Source organism: Candoia aspera, chromosome 6 (assembly GCF_035149785.1).
Source record: "Candoia aspera isolate rCanAsp1 chromosome 6, rCanAsp1.hap2, whole genome shotgun sequence".
Classification (NCBI taxonomy): Eukaryota; Metazoa; Chordata; class Lepidosauria; order Squamata; family Boidae; genus Candoia; species Candoia aspera.
The window spans coordinates 86239285-86252082 of NC_086158.1; positions in this window are offsets into that span (position 1 = coordinate 86239285).

Below are 12798 nucleotides of genomic sequence, written 5' to 3' on the forward strand. Positions count from 1 at the left end.
AATTATCAGATCAAACAGTGAAAGTGCTGCAGCGGGAACAAATAGATGAATAGAATCAAATAAAAAAGCAACTCCAGTACAGTATGAGAGTGACAATCAGAAAGAAAGAGATGTAGGAGATACTTTATACCACTGGAACTTAGAAATATATTTTAGCCCCTTGGAAGAGAAACTAGCTCTGAGTCAAAATGGAATATTGTAGAACAGGAAAATAAAAAAAGATTTTGGATCGCTAAAGGTTAAGCAGGATGCAGCTGTACCTTGCAGGAAGGCAAAAAGAAGAATCCTTTGTGAGAAAAATAGTGAGGGGACTGGGAAAGAAATGGAAGGGAGAACCGACACACAGTAAGCCAGTAAGAGGCAGAGGGTGAGTCAGTTGACAACTTTTCTCATAAACCTCAACTTAGCACAGGTGGCAATAAATCTGTGAAGAAGCATTTCAAATCATTCAAAGATTGGTATGATTTGCCTTAATTAACTCACTAAAAATGAGGGTGGGAAATTCCAAGATTCTGTATAGCATTAAATACTTTATAGAGATCTGTGCAGTTCTTGCTTCCTTGATCTTGCTTTGCATAGGTCTTGATACCTGGTAGCTCTCAATTCTCAGATACAAGAACTGAAACAAACGTATCTTGACCAGACCGGCAGTTCATTAAGTGTACATGTGCCAGGAGCAAGGACCAGGGATATGACAGAATACTGCAGAACGATTGGCTCTGTCAATGGTGCTGACAAGAAAGATTTGAAAGAGGAAGCATCTGAAACGTTGTGTGAAGCTGATGGTGTTATCTTGACTACAAGGGAGACGAAAGTTGCATTTAGTTGAATGCATATCTAGGACTTCAAGTTTGCAGACTTCAATAAACTCATAGAAATGATAAGTAAGATTCCTTGGCTGGGGAAGCTAATGAGAAAAGGAACCCAAGACTGATGGGAGTGCCTAAAATAAGAAATAATAAAGAACCCCCTTGGTCACTTTGGGATCCGCTACACTGCCTGATCTGCAGATAGGAGGGCAGCTGCCCAAGGAATCAGGAAAAAGGGATTTGCTGGGCTGTCTTTATTGCTACCCCACCCCACATGCCTGTGCATAAAAATAGCCACAAAAGAGCAGCTGACAGGCCGTGGGAGGTGTGGGGCAGTGGGAATCTCCCTCCTGCTGCTGGGCCAATTCTTACTGCATCATCCAACAACAAAGCTGAAATTGTATCCACAGTGTGTCGTGATTGTGGGATGTTAACTTCTCTGTGACAAATTCTCCTGCCTCCTATTTTCCCCCAACAAGAATCCTATGGGGTGGGCTGAGCTGAGAGACTGTGACGGACTCAAAGTCCCCTAGCTGGCTATGTGCCTGATGCAGGCCTAGAACTCACCATCTCCTGGTTTCTAGGTTAGTAGCTGAACCACCACACCACACTGGCTCTCATGCTCCAGGTTAACCATCTCTCAGAAGTCAGAAAGACCCCTCTGCATGAACTATTAATGTGCATATTTGGTGGATTTTTTCCTAAGGCTGGTGATGTTTGGAGGGCAACAGTGACTGGGGAATCCACCGATTCCTTTCCTTAAGACGCTCTGCACATGGTAAATAAAAATGATAGTATTTGGCAGCAGCATGGCTGTGGCTGGATGGGGATTGGCAATGGGGGCAGCATTTTTTTGCCATTTCATCTTGTCCCAAGTCAAGAGCAGGTGGATAGCATTTATGGTGGCCAGGAAAAATTGCCTATAGTCATACTCAGGCCATGTGCAGCATTCCTTGCTAATGGCCAGAATTCTCTACTGGTCAGTTTTGGCACATTTGGGGCACCATACCACAGGCACAGCTGAAGTCCAGTTTTATCCAAATTATAACCACCCTGTTGTATGCAAGCTAGGAGCTCTAATCCAAAGGCTGTATTGCAAGCCAACTTGCTGCATCACAGTAACTTTTCCTTCTTGCTTTTATTAGCTTCTCCACTTCCTTTAATTCAGATGTTGTCTGTCCCATTACCAAATTAGATTTAGATTTCAGAACAAGTGTAATTATTTTACATACATTGTACTCTTTCTTTGTGTTTCCTCTATTCCTTATGAACAGCGGTCTTTAACTACAGGACTGTATTCCAGTTATGAGATTCATTGCACCAGGTCTGTATTATAGCGATTAAATCCTATTTGCTTTACCTTAACCAAGCTCTTGTTTATTTGCATTCGTCTATGAACAGTGAGGGCTGCGGCCTTTTTTTTGCGCTTTCTGATTTTTTATTGAGTAGCTTAATAGGCCTTGTTAAAGCAATACTTTCACATCTTTGTATAATGCAAAAACAGCGGTCCTTTATTTAGAAGGTTTATCTCCAACCTTCACAGGAGTCAGTTTAAAGCCTTCTTACTCAAACTCTCCGGGCCTTGACTAAACTCATTTCCCCCAGTTTTTGTGTGGTGCAACTCATCTTGTCCCAGACACCTTCATCGAGATAACTTAGGCCATGATTCCAGAAACTAAATTTCTCCCTGTAGCTCTGTTTGTGAGCCAGTAATTCACTTGCACTATTTTTTTTTTCTGGACCTGTTCCATGGAATAGAAGGACAGATACAAGCACCATCCAAACCCCTAAGGTCTTGAATTTCCTTCCAAGATTTTCAAAGTCTGTGGTGATACAGATATACCTATGCTTTGCAGTATTGTTTGCCCTCACAAAGGGAATCTTGTCAGAGGGCTTGATAAGACTTGAAGGTGCATCAAATCCTGATTCTTGCTCCACTTACACTTTAGGAGGCAGTGGGTCTTGTTAGAATTCATTTGCTGCAATTCTTCCTAGAAGTGAGGCACCAACCATGATCTTTGTCTTCTTGTAGGGCCCAGATACATCCCACCTGCTTATCTCCACTTCTACAGTGTCTTATCCTGAATGCTCAAAACTCTTGCTTCTGTGAGGGCCTGAAAACTGTTTCTGAGTTCTGGTGGTGCTGAATATCTTCTCCATCTCTTACTTCTGGTTGTTAATTTCATCCACTGGGCTTTTCTTTCATTGTCAGTTTCTATTATAGAACCTCCTTTCTTAGAACTGATAAATCTTCATCCTCTCTCATCACTTGAAGTGTGGCCACTCACTGCTTTAGTCCTTTGAGCTTTTTTCAAGGACTGCTATAAGTTTTCTCTCACTGCAAACAGACTTCAGATTTTTCTCAGACAAGAAGACAGACTTGCTGTGAGATTTCCTGTCATGTGCCTGGTCATCTTCACTTTTTAGAGTACCACCAGTAGAAAAGTTTCTATTTCTTCTTGGTCTCCTCTCAGCCTTTCAGGTTAGCTGAATAGAAAATTTGTTACAGACGTCCCCTTAAATTTATTTGTTTGTTTGTTTTCTACCCCACCTTTATTATTTCTATAAATAACTCAAGGTGTCGAACATACCAAATACTCCTTCTTCCTCCTATTTTCCCCACAACAACAACCCTGTGAGGTGGGTTGGGCTGAGAGAGAGGGACTGGCCCAAGGTCACCCAACCAGATTTCAGTTGCTCTGGCAAGGTCCTGTTATCTTTTCCTACTTGCTTGCCTGTTGGATTCTGACTACTATCCTGATAGATCCTCTATTGTAGCCTCTAGAAATGCATTCGTCTTTTCCCCAAGGGGACTATTTCACTGAGAAATAGATAGGACAAGATTTCTGCCATAGACCTTGCTGGGAGTAAATATATGGGGATCAGTAGCAGAACAAATACTAGCAGTGACCAAGCTTTTGTAGTTCCTTCTTTCTGGGGAAAAAACATCATGAGGGTAGGGACATTTTACTTTGTAAAGTGTAGAAGATGGCCAAGAGTCTCATCTATCTTTCCTTAATGTTTGAAAAGCTTAACTTGCTAGCGGCAGCCTTGAGTTCTCTGAAGAGCAGAATTTTCTTTTTGGATTGATCACATGTAATATCTTGAATATCCTCCTCCTCTTCCTCCTCTTCTTCATGACAAAGGGTGAACTGGTGCCTGTCACCTGCATTTCTTGTGCTCTATGGGACCAGGCAATGAACCTGCTGTGAAGAAGACCTACCTATAGCTTGTAGATTCACACTTGTGCTCCCCGAGGGATAGATAGGCACCAGTTCCACCTTAGTTTTACAACTATTAGCGGTGAATGGTAGCATCTACTGTTCTGGCCTCTGCAGCTAGGCTAACATTTTCTTCCTGGCTTCCCAATACAGAAAGACTACCACATCTGGCCAGAGATGGTACATGAAGGCAGGGTATAATATAGGATACAGAGTGACATTGGGCTGATTGTCCCATGTTAGATCTCAGGGATCCAGCATGGTTATGAGAGCCTTCCAGCAATTGAATTAAGAAAACAAACTTACAAATATAGCAAAAAAAAAGGAATTGTTATATAACTAAAATAATCTCCCCCCCCTCTTTTTAAAAGCTTGGAGATGGTCACTAAAATGTATGGTGAAATAAACAAATAAACACTTCTGCAATTTCTAAGTGCCTGCAGTGAATTATCCAGATGTGTAAGATCCTGCAAAGCCTAGTGAAGCTAATGCACAGATACCGTCCCCACAGCATTGTGGCAGATGGCTTCCACTGGAAATATTCAAATACAGATGTGCAGCGGAATCTGTATACTGTATATTCTTTCCTCTCTTGGATCTGTTATAAAAATTGCAGTTTGTGTCGTAAAACAAACACAGTTTTAAAGGTTTTCTTAAATTCTTTTAGGAGACAGCAGTGACATCAACTGATGAAGCAAGTGATACTGTCCTAAAAAAAACAAAAACAGAAGGCTGGTAGCATCTTTTCCAACTAACAAGGTTTTCCAGTTAACAAACTTTTAAGTTTATGACTTTTAATAAAACGTATTAGCAGAAAAGGTGCTGCCAGACCCCTCCTGATTTTTTGTTACTGTGGGCTAAGATGGCTGTCTTGCCTTCCCCACAGAAGGCCACTGCGCACCTGGGCTGCCACCTGCAGAGGTGCTTCCCCTTCATACTGCTGCAGCACTCCCCCCCCCCCCCGCAGATTCAGTGCTGCAGGACCTAAACCGCAGGGGGTTAGACTGCTGGCCAGTATATGAAAAGCTGCTTTCCCACATACCTGCCTCTCTGCTGCTGTCAACTCTGTGGTGAAGCTTCCATGACTCCAGAAGCACCTGAGGACATCCATGAAAAAGGGGTGGGGCTTTGCTCCTATGGTTGTGGCCACCATCTTGACTTTTTGGACCCCCTCCCCATGGACCACCTTGCATGACCCCCACAGGTCTGCCAACATAGAGCTTTCTTGCATCCCTGTCCCCCTGCAGAAGAGCTGCTGAGGATCTTACAGTGAGTGATGCTGCTCATGGGGCTCTGCTGCTGGCACCAGAGACCTCCTTTGCCCTGGGGATGTGGCTTCCCCCCTACTTCCCTGCCCCTGAGGGGCTCTTTAGTTGCCCCGGTCCATGGTGGGCAGTGGTTGCTTTGGTGCTGGGAAAGGGCCCTTCTCCTTCCCCTGCCATATTTCTTGTCCTCCATATCTGCACATGGATCTTGAATAAAGATGAGCAGGATGTTGTTTATATGTTTAAACACAAGGATTACAAGTAACTAATTATCAGCAGCAGTGTAAAACAGAAAACAATAGTTTGCCAACTATATATCCAGAGAGAGAGCATTTTAGTCTCCAGAAATACCAAATCTTAATTTAATTTTTTAATTAATTTAATTAATTTAATTTATTTAATTTCCATAGCCACCCATCTCAACAAGTGACTGGGTGGCTTACAATCATAAAAACTGTAAAACAATTAAAACAATTAAAAGATATATATATATATATATGGTCGACAAGTAATTTCCTGCTTAGAAAAGAAAAAAATAAAACATAGGTAGTGTTCACTTACCGATTACCTCATTTAGCAATCGTTCAAAGTCATGTCAGTGTAAAAAAAAAGCTTTGTGACCAATCCTTGCATTTACGACTGTCACAGCGTCCCGCAGTCATGTGATTGCCATTCATGTGCTTTGCAACTGGCTTGTGACAAGCAGGGTTAATAGATCAGGGGGAAGTAAAATTGTAAGTTGTGGTCACGTGATTTTCTGCTTAGCGACTTACAATTTTACTTCCCCCTGATCTATTAACCCTGCTTGTCACAAGCCAGGTTACTTGTTGGTCCAAATTGTGGTCGCTAAGCGAGGGCCACCTATAATAAAAAATATCTTAGGCCTATTGTATATATGCTGCAAAAACACAGTTGACCACTAGATGGCAGCAAAAGCATAGAGTTTTCTGTTTCTTTGCTGCCATCTAGCGCTTACGTGGACTTTTGCAGCACAGATATGGTAGCCCCAAATATGGATTGCAGTCAAACTTACACATTTATATTTGCAATGAACATTGTTACTTACATAGAATAGCCTGAACAGTAAACCTGCACTGATATTTTCATTCATGAAATATCTTGATCTACTTCCAAGTGAGACAAAATAGTTCTTTAAAGAATAAAATCACACACACATAGGAATAATCTCCCTTTTGCGGGGAGATGGGCGGTAATAGAAATGTGAATTATAAACAAACAAACAAATAAAATGTTTAAAACATGCCCAGTTCAGTAGGATATGTTAGCACATTTTTGTATTAAGGGTAGATACAGCATTTTAAACATCCGTATTCAATATTTATGTGCAAAACTACATTTTTAGAGCTGGAGGTGGTTATAGGAATTACTTGGTTGATGTAACTAAAACTGGAGACTAAACATGAGTAAAACCCACCTTAGAAAACCCACCTTTTTGCTATTGTTTTAGTTTTTCAGGTCTATTCCAGGTGGCAGCACCTAGCTGACCTTAAGTCATCTCCAAAACGCCGAGCAGCATGAGATTGGACTCCAGGGGTGACCACAACCTATGGCAACAAAGTCAAGACACAGTCGAAGCGCTACCTGTTTTTTTTATGTGCAACACACAGGCAGAACTTCAACTGCACTACCATGGGCCCATCTTGACTTTTCTCAACACACTCTGCAGACACTCCCGCCTTATTGTTTGGAAGACTGCCAGGAATTCCTAGGGATTTAGATTAGTTTGAGAAGTTCAATATAGGGAGGAAACCTCAGAGTTTGTGGTATTACCCAGAAAATGGCATGGATAGGTTCATGTCGTACTTTACCCACCAAATTTTCGTGGTTATAAAGTCTATCAATCCAAAGAGAGATTAAGATTTCCATTGTTCTGCTACAGTAAAGCAGAAACAACAAAAAGGTTAATTCTTTGTGCTACGCATTTTCTATGTTCTGGGGAAAAAAATGACAATAAAACTATAATTTTTTTTGTAACTTGTAAACTGCCAAAGAATATTAGGTAATTTTTTCCCCAATTTCTTCAAAAGCTCTGAATCAAAATGAGTGACATCTCCAGTGGAGAGGGTTAGACTGTAAGTTTTCCAACATAGTGCAGAAAAAATAAACAATTTTAAGATACTGTAATACTATGTATGAATTATTTTTATGATTGGCTTGATTATTCACTGAAAAGGATTTGAAAAGAATTTTATACCATAAAGTGCTCCATATCCCAGGTCTTCTTCCAATACTTTTTAAAGACTTTCAAGAGAGCCTTGCATTTGATGTTTTTTCTATAATATTGAAAATATTCCTCTGAATTTAGATGATGTGGATACACATAATTTTTCAAACACTGTTAATGTATTTCATTGGTCTTTCCTCTGAATTTAAGAAAAAATTATTGCACTTGTCTCATTTGAAACCATGTTAGAACTAGCAATCAATTCTTTTGCAGGGTATATTAAACCGAAATAGGTTTCCCATCAATAATCACATTTCTAATCCTATAAACTCCTGTCATCCTAGGCCTTGTACTGATCACATTTATTGACATATTTAAAACTTGGGTGGGCAAGAAATAGAAGAGGGGAGGATCAGAGCCAGAAATTATTTTCCGCTCTTTAAAAAGTTCTAAGTAAGTTTTAAATATGGATTCTTGCTAGCAGATATTAGTTCCTTAATATCAAGGTAATACCTTTCTTCCTTATCAGACTGGGACTCCTGTGCTAAATCAGTTTCTACCATTGAACAGCTTGATAGCCAGTAAGAAAAAATGTATCTGATTTCATGCCCGGCAGAAAGTAACAGAGAGGACTGCACCTGAGAGCAGAAGCAAAAACCAAAAGAAATTGGAATATTTTAGAACAAATTTGTAATTTAAGAATGGCTGGAATCATCCTATGCTGGCTCCACCTTCAGTGACTACAGCTTGCAGTGGATTGGAATAAGGGTTTTAAACTGGAGGGGTTAAGGGGATTGGCCAAGCTTTACACTTTTTTTGTGAAACAACAGCAGCAAAAAAGGAGAACATTATAACTGGGACATTAAATCTATGTAACTGCTATACTTAAATTTGGGAGCACATTTCTAGTCTAATGGGCTTTTAAAATTAATTTTCATTTTAAAAAATATTTTCAAACTACGGTGGGTCAGAAGATTACAAGACTTATTTTCCTGATGGTGGCTGGGAAGGTTATCCACTTTCTGTTCCTTCACAATAGTTCATGGTTTTAGGGATCAAGAACACTGCTCCTGGGATGTGCTGTCGGAGTCAGTGGCCGCCTTCTATTCTGCCACAATTGTATTCAAACTCTGATTTGAAAAGAGGCTGGGAAACAGCTGTCTGCTGTGGTAGACCACTTTCTCATGACCAGTGGCTACATTTGAATGTTATTGGTCTTGAAGGGCAAGTGGCAATAACATAATGATCTCACTGAAATTAGGGTCCAGTTTTGGGTGTGGTGGTGGGGTGTTTCTAGAAGGCTTAAGCCTCTTCAAAGCTTAATTGACCAAAGCCTCCAAAACGGGAAACGGTGCTAAAGCGTCGGCCATGCCTAGTGCAGAAATGTGCTGGAGCTCTGGAGAGGGCAGAAACCAGGAGTCTGTGAGGTCAACCAGAGCCAGCTAGTGAGGCCTGCCTTCCCTGCATGGATGGGAAGAGCGAGAAGAAGGGATCAACCAATCAGGTCTCATAGTGGCCATAATTCGGATTGAGCACCAGCCCAGGCCCTGCTGCCAACCCTCTGCAATCTGGACTGGAATTTCGGAAGTTGGCTTAATAACAGCCAGGAACAGCAAGGAAGACAAAGCTGTAGTGTGGAATGCAGAGTCATGAATGTGAGATGGGCGACTATATAAATTGAATGAATGAATGAATGAAAAAAATAAAAATTGCCCTTAATCACAATGCCTTGGCTATTGGCACAATGGATGAGAACACTGGAGCCAGTGAGCCATAGTGACTAGGGTGTTGGGGAATGACTGGCGAGACCCAGGTTCAAATTCCCCTTCAGCCATGGAAGCTACTCTGTAATCGATGACAAGTCCAGCTCTGTGCCCAGGATGGGTGTTCTCCTTGCACATGATAGAAGCAAACCCTGCACACTCAGCTAGACCAGGTGGACACACTGTGTGCGAGAGCCGCAGGATGGGCACTGCATTTGGAGCATGTGAGCCATAACTATTACTTCAGGCTGGTCAGGTTCTGGGTTGCTTTAATGGGATATGGAAGGCAGTCTCAAGAAGGGTTTACGGTTTGGGAAAGAAATGCAACTAGTATCTTCAAGGATGCCCACAGGGAGGGGGTCACAAAAGTCAAGATGGAAGCCACAGTCATGCCATTGCAGCCTCCTCCCTTTTTAATGTGTAGCAATGGCATGATTGTGGCTGCCATCTTGACTCTTGTGACCCCCTTGCTGACCTCCCCTGAGTATCCCTCTTCTTTTGCAACAGAAACATCTAATTCTTACATTTGGTTTTACTTCCATAGGAACCTTTATGCTCCACAGAAACACTTTGAACGATTACCTTAAAAAACTCAATTTTCATATTTGAAAATATTTCATATTGTTTTAGGAGTTTGGTGTTTCTGTTGATAATTTTATTTAAGATAGTTATTGAGATTTCATGAACCATGCTGGGCATCTCTGGGAGATATAAGCAGCACAAATAATAATAATAATAATAATAATAATAATAATAATAATAATAATAATAATAATAATAATAATTTACCCTTACCTATAAATGATGCCCCACTTGTCAGAGATTATGATGATGAATTCAGGTTAATGGCTATTTCCCAAAGTGCTATTTTTGTGTATATAAAAATTGGAGAAAAACAAATTGGAGCAAGCCACAAATCTCTGCTCTGTTCCCCAGGCACTCTAAATTGCCAGGAGTGGCTCCCATTTCTTAACTTTTTCCCTTTCAATTAAATGAGATAATTAATATAGGGAGAAAAGATCACATGCCTGTGCCCTCCTGCCTTGATGTTGGTAGAATCAGTTCAAAGTGATGGCAGGAATGAAGGTTCCTGCGTTTCAAGCCAGGAATGGCCAGGCAAGGGAGCATTTTTGCTGACGGGAGGGGGAGGGGGAGGAGGAACCCGGACGGTGACCCTATTTAATAAAGGACTGAGAAAGAAATGGCTTTGATGGGAGAGGGAAGGCTGAGGAGACAGCATTGACCCCTGGGCCAACAGGAGGCTACTGCCAGATGAAAGTGTTCTTCTCTCCTCCAGCTGTCAGCACTTTTTAATGTCAACCCAGTGAAGGATTGTGAGTCAGTCTGGTAGGGACCTGGCTTGGCTTTCCCAGCCTTTAACTTAGGGAACTTGGTAACTGTACAGATTGTTGTGTCTTCTCAAGCTTTTTGTATACAAAGCACTATAAGAACAAGATCTACCTGTGCAGAAGGATTCCTAGCAAACAGCAGCAAAGTTAATCACAAGCATTTCCACCTCCCAAGTCTGTGTTTCTTAACCTTGGCCACTTAAAGCTGTGTGGGCTTCAACTCACAGAATTCTGGGAGTTGAACTCCACGCATCTTGTTCTAAGTGATCATTCAACTTGCATTTCAGTCATGTTGCCCACATCTGCCCACATGGGCTGCACCAGTCTGGGATGAGTACCACATCCCTGTGCCCCAGGATGATCTTGGGCTTGGGGATGCCTAGCTGCTGCTCCAGAGGAAATATTGCAAAGATGGTATTGCAGCATTTCCTTTGGAGCTGTGGGATGATGGGTCCCCATTGCTTTCCCCTGCCTCCTGGCTCTGGGATCTTCCACCTCCCTCAAGAAGGCAAGTATTCTGTGGATGCTTGCCACCACCCAAAATAAGCGTGGACAGAATGGTGGCAGAAATCCTGAAGGTGGGCATTAACCAAATAATTTCACCTTCTTTTTCATAATGGGAGCAAATTTTCCTCACCCTCCTGGACATCTTCCCTAGCCAGAAGTCAATCAAGAGTTCCCAAGGGGTGTCTCTGGTAGAGCAGTTGGGATCTCCAAGGCCAGACGGCCATCACCCCTTTAGCAGCCAGGGGCTTCCTCTTTTCTAGCATAATACAGAATGCTTATGTGTTTGTTTTCTCAGCTGAAGAATTACTCTCTTAAATCTGGTGGCCAGGCTTTGCTGGTATGTCTTGCTTAAAGAACTAGCCCTCGATAAACAGTGTGGTTAAATATACACAAATATGATTTCAATAGAAAACCCAGAAGATATGCATCCCCCAGTAATACCTAATCTTGATTGCTGAATCACAGTTCTCTGCAGTCATGATTCCTTCGTATAGTCCTCTCCCCCCACCCCACCCACAAATTCCTTGGTTTAATTTTTTTCTCTCTGAACCAGACCAAACCTGCTCCACTTTTCCTTCATCGGAACCACCAACTACAGCCAACTGCCAAACTCAGGGGTTTCCTTAGGCTTCCTCTCCTCTCTTCCTATCAAGGGGAAAGGTTTTTCATCCCTTAGTGAAGGTCAGCCACTGGAAGAGGGCAGCCAGGGACATCAGCCACATGGGTTTGCTCCTCACTTGAAGAGCACAATTACCTCCCATCTCTGGAAGGTAAGAGATGGATCTGACTGGTTTTAAAAAGGGGCATAGGGCAAGTTCGAAGGGGGGATAACAGTTTGTTAGGGAGGAGGGAAACCAGAATGTCCAGAAGAGAGATGGGACAAGGAGGTGCTGGGGCAAACAAAAACTGGCACAGCCTGTCTTGAAACCAAGAGAAGAGAACGAGGAGAGGAGTCTGCTGGTGCAGAGAAATAGCAGGGCAGAAGAAGATCCAAGGCACTGGGAAGGACAGGCTCTGGTGGCGGCGGTGGCATCATCATCATCATCATCATCATCATCATCATCATCATCATCATCATCATCATCCACTTTTCAGGAATGGTGGACCCAGAAGCCCCAAATGGCTATTTCAACAGAAGGAAGAAAAAGAGCTTGGAAGAGGATACTAGCAAAGCAAGTGACCCTGGAGAGAGCAGGGGACAAAATACATGATATTTCCCTTAATAAAATGGTAAAATGTGAACTAGATAATAGTATTGCTAGATGGACTCACAGAGTAGAGAAATTGTTTGACAATACACTATTCCCACTACTTTCACTGTGTTTATTAAGTCTCTTTCCCTGTTATTATTCCCAGATTAATTTATATTCGGAGAGGAATTCCTGTTCAAATATCTAGCAAATATTTTCAGAAAATAAATTCTTTGTTTAGAAAAATTTTATGGGGTTCTTCAATTCCCAGAATATCTTTACAGAAAATGCAATTACCAATTAATGAAGGAGGATTTGGTTTTCTGTATCTGGAGCTATAGCATCAAGCTTACTTATTGTCAAGTATTAAATACTGGAAGCCAACAATTGGTGTTAATTTTCCGATTTGGGCAACATTGGAATGTACATATATAGCACCTTTGGTTGGATGGACAGGATCAAAATATACTAGAACTCTAATATCTCTGGAAACAATTATGTCAATTAGA